The sequence below is a fragment of the Electrophorus electricus genome, chromosome 13 (assembly GCF_041902795.1).
Source record: "Electrophorus electricus isolate QZ-2024a chromosome 13, ASM4190279v1, whole genome shotgun sequence".
Taxonomy (NCBI): Eukaryota; Metazoa; Chordata; class Actinopteri; order Gymnotiformes; family Gymnotidae; genus Electrophorus; species Electrophorus electricus.
Genome location: NC_137509.1, coordinates 18,494,027 through 18,509,815, shown reverse-complemented (window position 1 = coordinate 18,509,815; position 15,789 = coordinate 18,494,027). Strand labels below are relative to the sequence as shown.

Sequence of the window (15,789 nt, the reverse complement as noted above, 5' to 3'; positions counted from 1 at the left end):
CTGCACTTCACATTCAGGCATGTGAGTTGGAGAGTAAATGAAAGTGATGCAAAAAAAACTTACAGCATCTGCTATTCCCAGGTGCTAACAGATAGTTTGAGTTAATTATTCACTGCACTTCAAATTTGAACATGATAGCTTGAACATAAATTAAAGGGATGCAATACAATCTTACAGCACCTGCTATTCCCTGGTACTAAAATATTTCTATTTAATCTGTACACTTCACATACAAGCTTGTCAGTTGCAGATTAAAGTAAAGTGATGCAACAAAAACTTACAGCATCTGCTATTCCCAGGTGCTAACAGATAGTTTTTTTAATTAATCACTGCACTTCACATCCTAGCATGTCATCTTGAAAGTAAATTAAAGTGATGCAAGAGAAGCTTACAGCATCTCGTAGTCCAAGGTGCTAACAGATAGATTTTTGAGGAATCACTGCACTTCACATTCAGGCATGTGAGTTGGAGAGTAAATGAAAGTGATGCAAAAAAAACTTACAGCATCTGCTATTCCCAGGTGCTAACAGATAGTTTTTTTTATTAATCACTGCACTTCACATTTGAGCATGTCAGCTTGAAAGTAAATTAAAGTGATGCAAGAAAAGCTTACAGCACCTGGTATTCCTAGGTAGGGTCCCACCTCAGTACTATTCAGACCCAAACTTGCTTAGCTTCCAAGGTCAGAGGAGATTGGGCGTTCTCAAGCTGGTGTGGCCGTAAGCCTTAAACACTTACTCAAATTGCCTAATCATAGCAAATATGATCAAAGACCAATCTGACAATTTTTTTTATTAATCCCTGCACTTGACATTCTAGAATGTTATCTTGAATGTAATTAAATGATGCAATAAAAGCTTACAATACGGAGCTGGTATACGGAGGCACTAATTATTCACTGTACTTCAAATTTGAACATGATAGCTTGAACATAAATTAAAGGGATGCAAACAATCTTACAGCACCTGCTATTCCCTGGTACTAAAATATTTCTATTTAATCTGTACACTTCACATACAAGCTTGTCAGTTGCAGATTAAAGTAAAGTGATGCAACAAAAACTTACAGCATCTGCTATTACCAGGTGCTAACAGATAGTTTTTTTAATTAATCACTGCATTTCACATCCTAGCATGTCATCTTGACAATTAATTAAATTGATGCAAGAGAAGCTTACAGCATCTCGTAGTCCAATGTGCTAACATATAGTTTTTTGATGAATCACTGCACTTCACATTCAGGCATGTGAGTTGGAGAGTAAATGAAAGTGATGCAAAAAAAACTTACAGCATCTGCTATTCCCAGGTGCTAACAGATAGTTTGAGTTAATTATTCACTGCACTTCAAATTTGAACATGATAGCTTGAACATAAATTAAAGGGATGCAATACAATCTTACAGCACCTGCTATTCCCTGGTACTAAAATATTTATATTTAATCTGTACACTTCACATACAAGCTTGTCAGTTGCAGATTAAAGTAAAGTGATGCAACAAAAACTTACAGCATCTGCTATTCCCAGGTGCTAACAGATAGTTTTTTTAATTAATCACTGCACTTCACATCCTAGCATGTCATCTTGAAAGTAAATTAAAGTGATGCAAGAGAAGCTTACAGCATCTCGTAGTCCAAGGTGCTAACAGATAGATTTTTGAGGAATCACTGCACTTCACATTCAGGCATGTGAGTTGGAGAGTAAATGAAAGTGATGCAAAAAAAACTTACAGCATCTGCTATTCCCAGGTGCTAACAGATAGTTTTTTTTATTAATCACTGCACTTCACATTTGAGCATGTCAGCTTGAAAGTAAATTAAAGTGATGCAAGAAAAGCTTACAGCACCTGGTATTCCTAGGTAGGGTCCCACCTCAGTACTATTCAGGCCCAAACTTGCTTAGCTTCCAAGGTCAGAGGAGATTGGGCGTTCTCAAGCTGGTGTGGCCGTAAGCCTTAAACACTTACTCAAATTGCCTAATCATAGCAAATATGATCAAAGACCAATCTGACAATTTTTTTTATTAATCCCTGCACTTGACATTCTAGAATGTTATCTTGAATGTAATTAAATGATGCAATAAAAGCTTACAATACGGAGCTGGTATACGGAGGCACTAATTATTCACTGTACTTCAAATTTGAACATGATAGCTTGAACATAAATTAAAGGGATGCAATACAATCTTACAGCACCTGCTATTCCCTGGTACTAAAATATTTCTATTTAATCTGTACACTTCACATACAAGCTTGTCAGTTGCAGATTAAAGTAAAGTGATGCAACAAAAACTTACAGCATCTGCTATTCCCAGATGCTAACAGATAGTTTTTTTAATTAATCACTGCACTTCACATCCTAGCATGTCATCTTGAAAGTAAATTAAAGTGATGCAAGAGAAGCTTACAGCATCTCGTAGTCCAAGGTGCTAACAGATAGATTTTTGAGGAATCACTGCACTTCACATTCAGGCATGTGAGTTGGAGAGTAAATGAAAGTGATGCAAAAAAAACTTACAGCATCTGCTATTCCCAGGTGCTAACAGATAGTTTTTTTTATTAATCACTGCACTTCACATTTGAGCATGTCAGCTTGAAAGTAAATTAAAGTGATGCAAGAAAATCTTACAGCACCTGGTATTCCTAGGTAGGTTCCCACCTCAGTACTATTCAGGCCCAAACTTGCTTAGCTTCCAAGGTCAGATGAGATTGGGCGTTCTCAAGCTGGTGTGGCCGTAAGCCTTAAACACTTACTCAAATTGCCTAATCATAGCAAATATGATCAAAGACCAATCTGACAATTTTTTTTATTAATCCCTGCACTTGACATTCTAGAATGTTATCTTGAATGTAATTAAATGATGCAATAAAAGCTTACAATACGGAGCTGGTATACGGAGGCACTAATTATTCACTGTACTTCAAATTTGAACATGATAGCTTGAACATAAATTAAAGGGATGCAAACAATCTTACAGCACCTGCTATTCCCTGGTACTAAAATATTTCTATTTAATCTGTACACTTCACATACAAGCTTGTCAGTTGCAGATTAAAGTAAAGTGATGCAACAAAAACTTACAGCATCTGCTATTCCCAGGTGCTAACAGATAGTTTTTTTAATTAATCACTGCATTTCACATCCTAGCATGTCATCTTGACAGTTAATTAAAGTGATGCAAGAGAAGCTTACAGCATCTCGTAGTCCAATGTGCTAACATATAGTTTTTTGATGAATCACCGCACTTCACATTCAGGCATGTGAGTTGGAGAGTAAATGAAAGTGATGCAAAAAAAACTTACAGCATCTGCTATTCCCAGGTGCTAACAGATAGTTTGAGTTAATTATTCACTGCACTTCAAATTTGAACATGATAGCTTGAACATAAATTAAAGGGATGCAATACAATCTTACAGCACCTGCTATTCCCTGGTACTAAAATATTTCTATTTAATCTGTACACTTCACATACAAGCTTGTCAGTTGCAGATTAAAGTAAAGTGATGCAACAAAAACTTACAGCATCTGCTATTCCCAGGTGCTAACAGATAGTTTTTTTAATTAATCACTGCATTTCACATCCTAGCATGTCATCTTGACAGTAAATTAAAGTGATGCAAGAGAAGCTTACAGCATCTCGTAGTCCAAGGTGCTAACATATAGTTTTTTGATGAATCACTGCACTTCACATTCAGGCATGTGAGTTGGAGAGTAAATGAAAGTGATGCAAAAAAAACTTACAGCATCTGCTATTCCCAGGTGCTAACAGATAGTTTTTTTTATTAATCACTGCACTTCACATTTGAGCATGTCAGCTTGAAAGTAAATTAAAGTGATGCAAGAAAAGCTTACAGCACCTGGTATTCCTAGGTAGGGTCCCACCTCAGTACTATTCAGGCCCAAACTTGCTTAGCTTCCAAGGTCAGAGGAGATTGGGCGTTCTCAAGCTGGTGTGGCCGTAAGCCTTAAACACTTACTCAAATTGCCTAATCATAGCAAATATGATCAAAGACCAATCTGACAATTTTTTTTATTAATCCCTGCACTTGACATTCTAGAATGTTATCTTGAATGTAATTAAATGATGCAATAAAAGCTTACAATACGGAGCTGGTATACGGAGGCACTAATTATTCACTGTACTTCAAATTTGAACATGATAGCTTGAACATAAATTAAAGGGATGCAATACAATCTTACAGCACCTGCTATTCCCTGGTACTAAAATATTTCTATTTAATCTGTACACTTCACATACAAGCTTGTCAGTTGCAGATTAAAGTAAAGTGATGCAACAAAAACTTACAGCATCTGCTATTCCCAGGTGCTAACAGATAGTTTTTTTAATTAATCACTGCATTTCACATCCTAGCATGTCATCTTGACAGTAAATTAAAGTGATGCAAGAGAAGCTTACAGCATCTCGTAGTCCAAGGTGCTAACATATAGTTTTTTGATGAATCACTGCACTTCACATTCAGGCATGTGAGTTGGAGAGTAAATGAAAGTGATGCAAAAAAAACTTACAGCATCTGCTATTCCCAGGTGCTAACAGATAGTTTGAGTTAATTATTCACTGCAATTCAAATTTGAACATGTTAGCTTGAACATAAATTAAAGGGATGCAATACAATCTTACAGCACCTGCTATTCCCTGGTACTAAAATATTTCTATTTAATCTGTACTCTTCACATACAAGCTTGTCAGTTGCAGATTAAAGTAAAGTGATGCAACAAAAACTTACAGCATTTGCTATTCCCAGGTGCTAACAGATAGTTTTTTTAATTAATCACTGCACTTCACATCCTAGCATGTCATCTTGAAAGTAAATTAAAGTGATGCAAGAGAAGCTTACAGCATCTCGTAGTCCAAGGTGCTACCAGATAGATTTTTGAGGAATCACTGCACTTCACATTCAGGCATGTGAGTTGGAGAGTAAATGAAAGTGATGCAAAAAAAACTTACAGCATCTGCTATTCCCAGGTGCTAACAGATAGTTTTTTTTTATTAATCACTGCACTTCACATTTGAGCATGTCAGCTTGAAAGTAAATTAAAGTGATGCAAGAAAAGCTTACAGCACCTGGTATTCCTAGGTAGGGTCCCACCTCAGTACTATTCAGGCCCAAACTTGCTTAGCTTCCAAGGTCAGAGGAGATTGGGCGTTCTCAAGCTGGTGTGGCCGTAAGCCTTAAACACTTACTCAAATTGCCTAATCATAGCAAATATGATCAAAGACCAATCTGACAATTTTTTTTATTAATCCCTGCACTTGACATTCTAGAATGTTATCTTGAATGTAATTAAATGATGCAATAAAAGCTTACAATACGGAGCTGGTATACGGAGGCACTAATTATTCACTGTACTTCAAATTTGAACATGATAGCTTGAACATAAATTAAAGGGATGCAAACAATCTTACAGCACCTGCTATTCCCTGGTACTAAAATATTTCTATTTAATCTGTACACTTCACATACAAGCTTGTCAGTTGCAGATTAAAGTAAAGTGATGCAACAAAAACTTACAGCATCTGCTATTACCAGGTGCTAACAGATAGTTTTTTTAATTAATCACTGCATTTCACATCCTAGCATGTCATCTTGACAATTAATTAAATTGATGCAAGAGAAGCTTACAGCATCTCGTAGTCCAATGTGCTAACATATAGTTTTTTGATGAATCACTGCACTTCACATTCAGGCATGTGAGTTGGAGAGTAAATGAAAGTGATGCAAAAAAAACTTACAGCATCTGCTATTCCCAGGTGCTAACAGATAGTTTGAGTTAATTATTCACTGCACTTCAAATTTGAACATGATAGCTTGAACATAAATTAAAGGGATGCAATACAATCTTACAGCACCTGCTATTCCCTGGTACTAAAATATTTCTATTTAATCTGTACACTTCACATACAAGCTTGTCAGTTGCAGATTAAAGTAAAGTGATGCAACAAAAACTTACAGCATCTGCTATTCCCAGATGCTAACAGATAGTTTTTTTAATTAATCACTGCACTTCACATCCTAGCATGTCATCTTGAAAGTAAATTAAAGTGATGCAAGAGAAGCTTACAGCATCTCGTAGTCCAAGGTGTTAACAGATAGATTTTTGAGGAATCACTGCACTTCACATTCAGGCATGTGAGTTGGAGAGTAAATGAAAGTGATGCAAAAAAAACTTACAGCATCTGCTATTCCCAGGTGCTAACAGATAGTTTTTTTTATTAATCACTGCACTTCACATTTGAGCATGTCAGCTTGAAAGTAAATTAAAGTGATGCAAGAAAATCTTACAGCACCTGGTATTCCTAGGTAGGTTCCCACCTCAGTACTATTCAGGCCCAAACTTGCTTAGCTTCCAAGGTCAGATGAGATTGGGCGTTCTCAAGCTGGTGTGGCCGTAAGCCTTAAACACTTACTCAAATTGCCTAATCATAGCAAATATGATCAAAGACCAATCTGACAATTTTTTTTATTAATCCCTGCACTTGACATTCTAGAATGTTATCTTGAATGTAATTAAATGATGCAATAAAAGCTTACAATACGGAGCTGGTATACGGAGGCACTAATTATTCACTGTACTTCAAATTTGAACATGATAGCTTGAACATAAATTAAAGGGATGCAAACAATCTTACAGCACCTGCTATTCCCTGGTACTAAAATATTTCTATTTAATCTGTACACTTCACATACAAGCTTGTCAGTTGCAGATTAAAGTAAAGTGATGCAACAAAAACTTACAGCATCTGCTATTCCCAGGTGCTAACAGTTTTTTTAATTAATCACTGCATTTCACATCCTAGCATGTCATCTTGACAGTTAATTAAAGTGATGCAAGAGAAGCTTACAGCATCTCGTAGTCCAATGTGCTAACATATAGTTTTTTGATGAATCACCGCACTTCACATTCAGGCATGTGAGTTGGAGAGTAAATGAAAGTGATGCAAAAAAAACTTACAGCATCTGCTATTCCCAGGTGCTAACAGATAGTTTGAGTTAATTATTCACTGCACTTCAAATTTGAACATGATAGCTTGAACATAAATTAAAGGGATGCAATACAATCTTACAGCACCTGCTATTCCCTGGTACTAAAATATTTCTATTTAATCTGTACACTTCACATACAAGCTTGTCAGTTGCAGATTAAAGTAAAGTGATGCAACAAAAACTTACAGCATCTGCTATTCCCAGGTGCTAACAGATAGTTTTTTTAATTAATCACTGCATTTCACATCCTAGCATGTCATCTTGACAGTAAATTAAAGTGATGCAAGAGAAGCTTACAGCATCTCGTAGTCCAAGGTGCTAACATATAGTTTTTTGATGAATCACTGCACTTCACATTCAGGCATGTGAGTTGGAGAGTAAATGAAAGTGATGCAAAAAAAACTTACAGCATCTGCTATTCCCAGGTGCTAACAGATAGTTTTTTTTATTAATCACTGCACTTCACATTTGAGCATGTCAGCTTGAAAGTAAATTAAAGTGATGCAAGAAAAGCTTACAGCACCTGGTATTCCTAGGTAGGGTCCCACCTCAGTACTATTCAGGCCCAAACTTGCTTAGCTTCCAAGGTCAGAGGAGATTGGGCGTTCTCAAGCTGGTGTGGCCGTAAGCCTTAAACACTTACTCAAATTGCCTAATCATAGCAAATATGATCAAAGACCAATCTGACAATTTTTTTTATTAATCCCTGCACTTGACATTCTAGAATGTTATCTTGAATGTAATTAAATGATGCAATAAAAGCTTACAATACGGAGCTGGTATACGGAGGCACTAATTATTCACTGTACTTCAAATTTGAACATGATAGCTTGAACATAAATTAAAGGGATGCAAACAATCTTACAGCACCTGCTATTCCCTGGTACTAAAATATTTCTATTTAATCTGTACACTTCACATACAAGCTTGTCAGTTGCAGATTAAAGTAAAGTGATGCAACAAAAACTTACAGCATCTGCTATTCCCAGGTGCTAACAGATAGTTTTTTTAATTAATCACTGCATTTCACATCCTAGCATGTCATCTTGACAGTTAATTAAAGTGATGCAAGAGAAGCTTACAGCATCTCGTAGTCCAATGTGCTAACATATAGTTTTTTGATGAATCACCGCACTTCACATTCAGGCATGTGAGTTGGAGAGTAAATGAAAGTGATGCAAAAAAAACTTACAGCATCTGCTATTCCCAGGTGCTAACAGATAGTTTGAGTTAATTATTCACTGCACTTCAAATTTGAACATGATAGCTTGAACATAAATTAAAGGGATGCAATACAATCTTACAGCACCTGCTATTCCCTGGTACTAAAATATTTCTATTTAATCTGTACACTTCACATACAAGCTTGTCAGTTGCAGATTAAAGTAAAGTGATGCAACAAAAACTTACAGCATCTGCTATTCCCAGGTGCTAACAGATAGTTTTTTTAATTAATCACTGCATTTCACATCCTAGCATGTCATCTTGACAGTAAATTAAAGTGATGCAAGAGAAGCTTACAGCATCTCGTAGTCCAAGGTGCTAACATATAGTTTTTTGATGAATCACTGCACTTCACATTCAGGCATGTGAGTTGGAGAGTAAATGAAAGTGATGCAAAAAAAACTTACAGCATCTGCTATTCCCAGGTGCTAACAGATAGTTTTTTTTATTAATCACTGCACTTCACATTTGAGCATGTCAGCTTGAAAGTAAATTAAAGTGATGCAAGAAAAGCTTACAGCACCTGGTATTCCTAGGTAGGGTCCCACCTCAGTACTATTCAGGCCCAAACTTGCTTAGCTTCCAAGGTCAGAGGAGATTGGGCGTTCTCAAGCTGGTGTGGCCGTAAGCCTTAAACACTTACTCAAATTGCCTAATCATAGCAAATATGATCAAAGACCAATCTGACAATTTTTTTTATTAATCCCTGCACTTGACATTCTAGAATGTTATCTTGAATGTAATTAAATGATGCAATAAAAGCTTACAATACGGAGCTGGTATACGGAGGCACTAATTATTCACTGTACTTCAAATTTGAACATGATAGCTTGAACATAAATTAAAGGGATGCAAACAATCTTACAGCACCTGCTATTCCCTGGTACTAAAATATTTCTATTTAATCTGTACACTTCACATACAAGCTTGTCAGTTGCAGATTAAAGTAAAGTGATGCAACAAAAACTTACAGCATCTGCTATTCCCAGGTGCTAACAGATAGTTTTTTTAATTAATCACTGCATTTCACATCCTAGCATGTCATCTTGACAGTTAATTAAAGTGATGCAAGAGAAGCTTACAGCATCTCGTAGTCCAATGTGCTAACATATAGTTTTTTGATGAATCACTGCACTTCACATTCAGGCATGTGAGTTGGAGAGTAAATGAAAGTGATGCAAAAAAAACTTACAGCATCTGCTATTCCCAGGTGCTAACAGATAGTTTGAGTTAATTATTCACTGCACTTCAAATTTGAACATGATAGCTTGAACATAAATTAAAGGGATGCAATACAATCTTACAGCACCTGCTATTCCCTGGTACTAAAATATTTCTATTTAATCTGTACACTTCACATACAAGCTTGTCAGTTGCAGATTAAAGTAAAGTGATACAACAAAAACTTACAGCATCTGCTATTCCCAGGTGCTAACAGATAGTTTTTTTAATTAATCACTGCATTTCACATCCTAGCATGTCATCTTGACAGTAAATTAAAGTGATGCAAGAGAAGCTTACAACATCTCGTAGTCCAAGGTGCTAACATATAGTTTTTTGATGAATCACTGCACTTCACATTCAGGCATGTGAGTTGGAGAGTAAATGAAAGTGATGCAAAAAAAACTTACAGCATCTGCTATTCCCAGGTGCTAAAAGATAGTTTGAGTTAATTATTCACTGCACTTCAAATTTGAACATGATAGCTTGAACATAAATTAAAGGGATGCAATACAATCTTACAGCACCTGCTATTCCCTGGTACTAAAATATTTCTATTTAATCTGTACACTTCACATACAAGCTTGTCAGTTGCAGATTAAAGTAAAGTGATACAACAAAAACTTACAGCATCTGCTATTCCCAGGTGCTAACAGATAGTTTTTTTAATTAATCACTGCATTTCACATCCTAGCATGTCATCTTGACAGTAAATTAAAGTGATGCAAGAGAAGCTTACAACATCTCGTAGTCCAAGGTGCTAACATATAGTTTTTTGATGAATCACTGCACTTCACATTCAGGCATGTGAGTTGGAGAGTAAATGAAAGTGATGCAAAAAAAACTTACAGCATCTGCTATTCCCAGGTGCTAACAGATAGTTTGAGTTAATTATTCACTGCACTTCAAATTTGAACATGATAGCTTGAACATAAATTAAAGGGATGCAATACAATCTTACAGCACCTGCTATTCCCTGGTACTAAAATATTTATATTTAATCTGTACACTTCACATACAAGCTTGTCAGTTGCAGATTAAAGTAAAGTGATGCAACAAAAACTTACAGCATTTGCTATTCCCAGGTGCTAACAGATAGTTTTTTTAATTAATCACTGCACTTCACATCCTAGCATGTCATCTTGAAAGTAAATTAAAGTGATGCAAGAGAAGCTTACAGCATCTCGTAGTCCAAGGTGCTAACAGATAGATTTTTGAGGAATCACTGCACTTCACATTCAGGCATGTGAGTTGGAGAGTAAATGAAAGTGATGCAAAAAAAACTTACAGCATCTGCTATTCCCAGGTGCTAACAGATAGTTTTTTTTATTAATCACTGCACTTCACATTTGAGCATGTCAGCTTGAAAGTAAATTAAAGTGATGCAAGAAAAGCTTACAGCACCTGGTATTCCTAGGTAGGGTCCCACCTCAGTACTATTCAGGCCCAAACTTGCTTAGCTTCCAAGGTCAGAGGAGATTGGGCGTTCTCAAGCTGGTGTGGCCGTAAGCCTTAAACACTTACTCAAATTGCCTAATCATAGCAAATATGATCAAAGACCAATCTGACAATTTTTTTTATTAATCCCTGCACTTGACATTCTAGAATGTTATCTTGAATGTAATTAAATGATGCAATAAAAGCTTACAATACGGAGCTGGTATACGGAGGCACTAATTATTCACTGCACTTCAAATTTGAACATGATAGCTTGAACATAAATTAAAGGGATGCAAACAATCTTACAGCACCTGCTATTCCCTGGTACTAAAATATTTCTATTTAATCTGTACACTTCACATACAAGCTTGTCAGTTGCAGATTAAACTAAAGTGATGCAACAAAAACTTACAGCATCTGCTATTCCCAGGTGCTAACAGATAGTTTTTTTAATTAATCACTGCATTTCACATCCTAGCATGTCATCTTGACAGTTAATTAAAGTGATGCAAGAGAAGCTTACAGCATCTCGTAGTCCAATGTGCTAACATATAGTTTTTTGATGAATCACTGCACTTCACATTCAGGCATGTGAGTTGGAGAGTAAATGAAAGTGATGCAAAAAAAACTAACAGCATCTGCTATTCCCAGGTGCTAACAGATAGTTTGAGTTAATTATTCACTGCACTTCAAATTTGAACATGATAGCTTGAACATAAATTAAAGGGATGCAATACAATCTTACAGCACCTGCTATTCCCTGGTACTAAAATATTTCTATTTAATCTGTACACTTCACATACAAGCTTGTCAGTTGCAGATTAAAGTAAAGTGATACAACAAAAACTTACAGCATCTGCTATTCCCAGGTGCTAACAGATAGTTTTTTAATTAATCACTGCATTTCACATCCTAGCATGTCATCTTGACAGTAAATTAAAGTGATGCAAGAGAAGCTTACAACATCTCGTAGTCCAAGGTGCTAACATATAGTTTTTTGATGAATCACTGCACTTCACATTCAGGCATGTGAGTTGGAGAGTAAATGAAAGTGATGCAAAAAAAAACTTACAGCATCTGCTATTCCCAGGTGCTAACAGATAGTTTGAGTTAATTATTCACTGCACTTCAAATTTGAACATGATAGCTTGAACATAAATTAAAGGGATGCAATACAATCTTACAGCACCTGCTATTCCCTGGTACTAAAATATTTATATTTAATCTGTACACTTCACATACAAGCTTGTCAGTTGCAGATTAAAGTAAAGTGATGCAACAAAAACTTACAGCATTTGCTATTCCCAGGTGCTAACAGATAGTTTTTTTAATTAATCACTGCACTTCACATCCTAGCATGTCATCTTGAAAGTAAATTAAAGTGATGCAAGAGAAGCTTACAGCATCTCGTAGTCCAAGGTGCTAACAGATAGATTTTTGAGGAATCACTGCACTTCACATTCAGGCATGTGAGTTGGAGAGTAAATGAAAGTGATGCAAAAAAAACTTACAGCATCTGCTATTCCCAGGTGCTAACAGATAGTTTTTTTTATTAATCACTGCACTTCACATTTGAGCATGTCAGCTTGAAAGTAAATTAAAGTGATGCAAGAAAAGCTTACAGCACCTGGTATTCCTAGGTAGGGTCCCACCTCAGTACTATTCAGGCCCAAACTTGCTTAGCTTCCAAGGTCAGAGGAGATTGGGCGTTCTCAAGCTGGTGTGGCCGTAAGCCTTAAACACTTACTCAAATTGCCTAATCATAGCAAATATGATCAAAGACCAATCTGACAATTTTTTTTATTAATCCCTGCACTTGACATTCTAGAATGTTATCTTGAATGTAATTAAATGATGCAATAAAAGCTTACAACATCTGGTATACGGAGGCACTAATTATTCACTGTACTTCAAATTTGAACATGATAGCTTGAACATAAATTAAAGGGATGCAAACAATCTTACAGCACCTGCTATTCCCTGGTACTAAAATATTTCTATTTAATCTGTACACTTCACATACAAGCTTGTCAGTTGCAGATTAAAGTAAAGTGATGCAACAAAAACTTACAGCATCTGCTATTCCCAGGTGCTAACAGATAGTTTTTTTAATTAATCACTGCATTTCACATCCTAGCATGTCATCTTGACAGTTAATTAAAGTGATGCAAGAGAAGCTTACAGCATCTCGTAGTCCAATGTGCTAACATATAGTTTTTTGATGAATCACTGCACTTCACATTCAGGCATGTGAGTTGGAGAGTAAATGAAAGTGATGCAAAAAAAACTTACAGCATCTGCTATTCCCAGGTGCTAACAGATAGTTTGAGTTAATTATTCACTGCACTTCAAATTTGAACATGATAGCTTGAACATAAATTAAAGGGATGCAATACAATCTTACAGCACCTGCTATTCCCTGGTACTAAAATATTTCTATTTAATCTGTACACTTCACATACAAGCTTGTCAGTTGCAGATTAAAGTAAAGTGATGCAACAAAAACTTACAGCATTTGCTATTCCCAGGTGCTAACAGATAGTTTTTTTAATTAATCACTGCACTTCACATCCTAGCATGTCATCTTGAAAGTAAATTAAAGTGATGCAAGAGAAGCTTACAGCATCTCGTAGTCCAAGGTGCTAACAGATAGATTTTTGAGGAATCACTGCACTTCACATTCAGGCATGTGAGTTGGAGAGTAAATGAAAGTGATGCAAAAAAAATTACAGCATCTGCTATTCCCAGGTGCTAACAGATAGTTTTTTTTATTAATCACTGCACTTCACATTTGAGCATGTCAGCTTGAAAGTAAATTAAAGTGATGCAAGAAAAGCTTACAGCACCTGGTATTCCTAGGTAGGGTCCCACCTCAGTACTATCCAGGCCCAAACTTGCTTAGCTTCCAATGTCAGATGAGATTGGGCATTCTCAAGCTGATGTGGCCGTAAGCCTTAAACGCTTACTCAAATTGCCTAATCATAGCAAATATGATCAAAGACCAATCTGACAATTTTTTTATTAATCCCTGCAATTGACATTCTAGAATGTTATCTTGAATGTAAATTAAATGATGCAATAAAAGCTTACAAGATCTGGTATACGGAGGCACTAACAGACAGTTTTTTGATGAATCACTGCACTTCACATTCAGGCATGTGAGTTGGAGAGTAAATGAAAGTGATGCAAAAAAAACTTACAGCATCGGCTATTCCCAGGTGCTAACAGATGGTTTGAGTTAATTATTCACTGCACTTCAAATTTGAACATGATAGCTTGAACATAAATTAAAGGGATGCAATACAATCTTACAGCACCTGCTATTCCCTGGTACTAAAATATTTCTATTTAATCTGTACACTTCACATACAAGCTTGTCAGTTGCAGATTAAAGTAAAGTGATGCAACAAAAACTTACAGCATCTGCTATTCCCAGGTGCTAACAGATAGTTTTTTTTATTAATCATTGCACTTCACATTTGAGCATGTCAGCTTGAAAGTAAATTAAAGTGATGCAAGAGAAGCTTATAGCATCTCGTAGTCCAAGGTGCTAACAGATAGATTTTTGAGGAATCACTGCACTTCACATTCAGGCATGTGAGTTGGAGAGTAAATGAAAGTGATGCAAAAAAAACTTACAGCATCTGCTATTCCCAGGTGCTAACAGATAGTTTTTTTTATTAATCACTGCACTTCACATTTGAGCATGTCAGCTTGAAAGTAAATTAAAGTGATGCAAGAAAAGTTTACAGCACCTGGTATTCCTAGGTAGGGTCCCACCTCAGTACTATTCAGGCCCAAATTGCTTAGCTTCCAAGGTCAGATGAGATTGGGCGTTCTCAAGCTGGTGTGGCCGTAAGCCTTAAACACTTACTCAAATTGCCTAATCATAGCAAATATGATCAAAGACCAATCTGACAATTTTTTTTATTAATCCCTGCACTTGACATTCTAGAATGTTATCTTGAATGTAATTAAATGATGCAATAAAAGCTTACAATACGGAGCTGGTATACGGAGGCACTAATTATTCACTGCACTTCAAATTTGAACATGATAGCTTGAACATAAATTAAAGGGATGCAAACAATCTTACAGCACCTGCTATTCCCTGGTACTAAAATATTTCTATTTAATCTGTACACTTCACACACAAGCTTGTCAGTTGCAGATTAAAGTAAAGTGATGCAACAAAAACTTACAGCATTTGCTATTCCCAGGTGCTAACAGATAGTTTTTTTAATTAATCACTGCACTTCACATCCTAGCATGTCATCTTGAAAGTAAATTAAAGTGATGCAAGAGAAGCTTACAGCATCTCGTAGTCCAATGTGCTAACATATAGTTTTTTGATGAATCACTGCACTTCACATTCAGGCATGTGAGTTGGAGAGTAAATGAAAGTGATGCAAAAAAAACTTACAGCATCTGCTATTCCCAGGTGCTAACAGATAGTTTGAGTTAATTATTCACTGCACTTCAAATTTGAACATGATAGCTTGAACATAAATTAAAGGGATGCAATACAATCTTACAGCACCTGCTATTCCCTGGTACTAAAATATTTCTATTTAATCTGTACACTTCACATACAAGCTTGTCAGTTGCAGATTAAAGTAAAGTGATGCAACAAAAACTTCCAGCATCTGCTATTCCCAGGTGCTAACAGATAGTTTTTTTAATTAATCACTGCATTTCACATCCTAGCATGTCATCTTGACAGTAAATTAAAGTGATGCAAGAGAAGCTTACAGCATCTCATAGTCCAATGTGCTAACATATAGTTTTTTGATGAATCACTGCACTTCACATTCAGGCATGTGAGTTGGAGAGTAAATGAAAGTGATGCAAAAAAAACTTACAGCATCTGCTATTCCCAGGTGCTAAAAGATAGTTTGAGTTAAT

At 36.1% G+C, this 15,789-nt stretch overlaps 12 pseudogenes; all 12 read right to left on the bottom strand.

Annotated features, from left to right (window-relative positions):
• Positions 1 to 606: 606 nt before the first annotated feature.
• LOC145649936 (5S ribosomal RNA) lies at positions 607 to 725 on the bottom strand (annotated as a pseudogene).
• A 1,105-nt stretch (positions 726 to 1,830) lies between these two features.
• On the bottom strand, positions 1,831 to 1,949 carry LOC145648584 (5S ribosomal RNA; annotated as a pseudogene).
• Positions 1,950 to 2,616: 667 nt separating this feature from the next.
• Positions 2,617 to 2,735, bottom strand: LOC145648334 (5S ribosomal RNA; annotated as a pseudogene).
• Positions 2,736 to 3,840: 1,105 nt separating this feature from the next.
• On the bottom strand, positions 3,841 to 3,959 carry LOC145648583 (5S ribosomal RNA; annotated as a pseudogene).
• Positions 3,960 to 5,066: 1,107 nt separating this feature from the next.
• LOC145648581 (5S ribosomal RNA) lies at positions 5,067 to 5,185 on the bottom strand (annotated as a pseudogene).
• A 1,105-nt stretch (positions 5,186 to 6,290) lies between these two features.
• On the bottom strand, positions 6,291 to 6,409 carry LOC145648333 (5S ribosomal RNA; annotated as a pseudogene).
• Positions 6,410 to 7,510: 1,101 nt separating this feature from the next.
• On the bottom strand, positions 7,511 to 7,629 carry LOC145648580 (5S ribosomal RNA; annotated as a pseudogene).
• A 1,105-nt stretch (positions 7,630 to 8,734) lies between these two features.
• LOC145648579 (5S ribosomal RNA) lies at positions 8,735 to 8,853 on the bottom strand (annotated as a pseudogene).
• A 1,983-nt stretch (positions 8,854 to 10,836) lies between these two features.
• LOC145648578 (5S ribosomal RNA) lies at positions 10,837 to 10,955 on the bottom strand (annotated as a pseudogene).
• Positions 10,956 to 12,499: 1,544 nt separating this feature from the next.
• On the bottom strand, positions 12,500 to 12,618 carry LOC145648577 (5S ribosomal RNA; annotated as a pseudogene).
• Positions 12,619 to 13,718: 1,100 nt separating this feature from the next.
• On the bottom strand, positions 13,719 to 13,837 carry LOC145650416 (5S ribosomal RNA; annotated as a pseudogene).
• Positions 13,838 to 14,627: 790 nt separating this feature from the next.
• Positions 14,628 to 14,745, bottom strand: LOC145644321 (5S ribosomal RNA; annotated as a pseudogene).
• Between the last annotated feature and the right edge of the window lie 1,044 nt (positions 14,746 to 15,789).